The sequence below is a fragment of the Gymnogyps californianus genome, unplaced genomic scaffold, assembly GCF_018139145.2.
Source record: "Gymnogyps californianus isolate 813 unplaced genomic scaffold, ASM1813914v2 HiC_scaffold_67, whole genome shotgun sequence".
In the NCBI taxonomy this organism is placed as follows: Eukaryota; Metazoa; Chordata; class Aves; order Accipitriformes; family Cathartidae; genus Gymnogyps; species Gymnogyps californianus.
Window position 1 is genome coordinate 212744 of NW_026114460.1, and position 2665 is coordinate 215408.

Consider the following 2665-nt stretch of genomic DNA (forward strand, 5'->3'; position numbering starts at 1 on the left):
CCCACCAGAAGGGCAGGAGGGTCCTGAGGCTCCTTTTCCTGCTGCTTCCCGTCCTGTCTGGTAAGCATCCCTGACCAAAAATGCTCCTCGCAGTCCAGGGGAGAGGGACCAGCTCCTGAGGAAAATAACCATCTCTTGACAATGTGACCCACAGCTGTTGTCTACTGCTGGGGCTCAACGGTGTGGGGAAAGGGAGCGTTGCGGGTAAGTGTCCCTTGTTGTGGGAAAGCCAACGCCTGCAAAGGCCGTGGCTCTGCCCTCCTGCCTGCCCTGGGAACACGCAGCGCCTGGTCCAAAATGCCCATCACCGCTGAGGCAGAGGGTGGGGGGTGGGGGGTGCCCTTCTGTTCATCCTTCAGTCTCCTTAGCGCCTGGATCGAGTTCAACACAGAGACGGATCTTCCCGAGTGACCTCCGCAGGGTGGCAGGCTGAAGCGGGGAGCACTTTGGCAGAAGGTGCCTTTGCTGCCTGCATACCTCTCGGAGAGCCTAGGGGGTCAGACGGAGGCCCGCAAGATGCTCTGCTGAACGTGGCTGGTTAAAGAGCCCAACCTTCGGGTCAGGGTCTCTCTAAAGCGACTCGAAGCAGCAGGAAATTCTGCCAGCTCTCCCTAGGGGAGTCTCCTTTGGGAAGCCCTGGCAGTGCTCCTCGTGCTTGCTCCAGTGGAGTGTCTTTATCTTGCAGAAGATGTCAGGCCTGCCTGAAGAGGAGCTGCAGTCTCGAGGGTAAGAGCGCTTTCTTGCCAAGGAACGCGCTCTGGGGAGCCGTCTCAGCTGGCTTCCTGCTGCCTGCGCTCACTCGCCTCGCGTCCAGGGCTCCTGACCTTCCCCGTCTACTACCTGCGGTGGTGGAAGGGAGCCATTTGTAAACCAGAGGAAGGAAAGGGGCTGGGGGACGGGGGGTGACCCAAGCCCATGGGACCCTTCTCTGCACGGTGTTTGGAGCCTGCCTGCAGGGGCTGGGCAGCTGCTGGACAAGACCTGCTTTCCCTTTGCCTCCAGGAACTCCCAGCCTTGGCTGGAGCAGATGCGGGAGCTCAAGGAGACAGCGGCTCAGGTGTCTGCTGCGAGGGGGAACATACTGCAGGCTGAGTGAGAGAGGTCCTCAGAGACCACGGTGTCCAAGAGGAGAAGAGAGAGGTAAAGGTGCTGCAGGTGGATCAGAGACCTCGCTACTTTTCCAGGCTCCCTCCTGTTGCTTCCTCTTGGCACTCTCAAAGTCGGCACCCTTTCCGGCAGCTCTTGCCTTGGGTTTTCTGACAGCAGCAGTGCTTGGCTCTGTGCCAGGACTCGGTGTTCGTGCAGAACTGCCCGCGCATGTGTTTGTGTTCACTGCCATCTCTCCGTTCGCAATTTTTCCCCAGGAAATTCTGCAGTTGACCCAGGCGGCAATTAAGAAGGTGCTTGAAAACTACCTCCAGATGCCTGACTGCGCTCTGGAAGCCATAGGTATGCAGACAGAAAGTCTCACTGCCCTCGCTTTGTGTATGGCACTCCCCCAAGGTCTGCCAGGCTCTGCTTTCGAGCCTGAGAAATACAGCCTAATGCACTGCTTCGACTCCTAATCTTTGGCCACCTTCACGTCAGGCGCTGCCATTGACAAGGAGAGGACATCCAAGAGTTATGGTGGGCAAGGCAAGAAGACCTGGTGGCTTCCGCCATTCGGCTTTTCTTCTGCAAACCCTCCAGAGACAATCTTGCAGGTATCACAGGAGAAATCCTGACTTGTGGTTCACCTCCTTGCTTTCGGGTTGGCAGACCAAGTGCACAGCACTTCCCTTCAGCCCGGCCGTATCGCTCAGCCCTGCAGCCTGCCTCGCATTCCTGTGATCCCTGCGATCCCTGACGGCACTGCCCTCCCATCAGGAGGGGGACCGAGCTAAACCCAGCTGCTGCGACCTGCCCGCCACCCTTAGCCACCTTTGTCCTTGGCAGCCCTTTGACTTCCTTGCCACTGATGCTCAGGGCTTTCTGGTTTCAGCCCCGCATTGCCCCTGGCGACTGCTGGCCTTTCCAAGGATCTCAGGGCCACGTGGTCATCCGGCTGCCTGAGCAAATCTGGCCAACGGCTTTCACCATCTGGCATATCTCCGAGGCAGTCTCTCCTTCCGGGGAAGTCAGCAGCGCCCCCAAAGAGTTTGCTGTCTCCGTAAGTCTTTGCCTTGCACTTCGTGGGGGGGCCCGGCCCCAGGGAAAAGCCGTACCAGAGACGTGCTTCTCACGGTGGCTTCTCTCAGACATCTCTCTGTAGGTAATGCCTGCACCGTGTTTAGCGTTTCATTGAAAAGCATGTACACCAGGCTATCATTAGAGAAGAATTGCCCCCTTTTTGTCCATTTACTGTTTCTGTGGTCCTTCTGAAGCAGGGAATTACCAGGAACTAAACGTACGCTTCATGAAATGTAAGCGGTCATTTCCTTTTCCCTGTGGTGATACCTACAGGCGGCCTTTACCCTGAGGAAGGAACAAAGAGTGGCATAGGAGCAGAACTATTCCCTCTCAGTTCAAAAGATGTAAAAATCCAATGGCTCCGTTTTAGAACGGAAATCCACTAAAAGCATATGTTATAAGTTTGCGGTCCAATAATTGAAATGGAACCAGTCCGATTATTTAAATCAATTTATTTGAGCAAGCAGCAGTAAGCAAAACAGCGCTGGGCGGCCGG

General features: G+C 56.2%; 1 long non-coding RNA gene across 1 annotated transcript; it reads left to right on the top strand.

The window, feature by feature from the left end:
- Positions 1 to 1135, top strand: LOC127029079 (uncharacterized). The gene is made up of 4 exons (XR_007768119.1): positions 1 to 60; positions 155 to 204; positions 360 to 726; positions 1003 to 1135. It is a non-coding gene; the product is annotated as an uncharacterized LOC127029079 (long non-coding RNA).
- The last annotated feature ends 1530 nt before the right edge of the window (positions 1136 to 2665 follow it).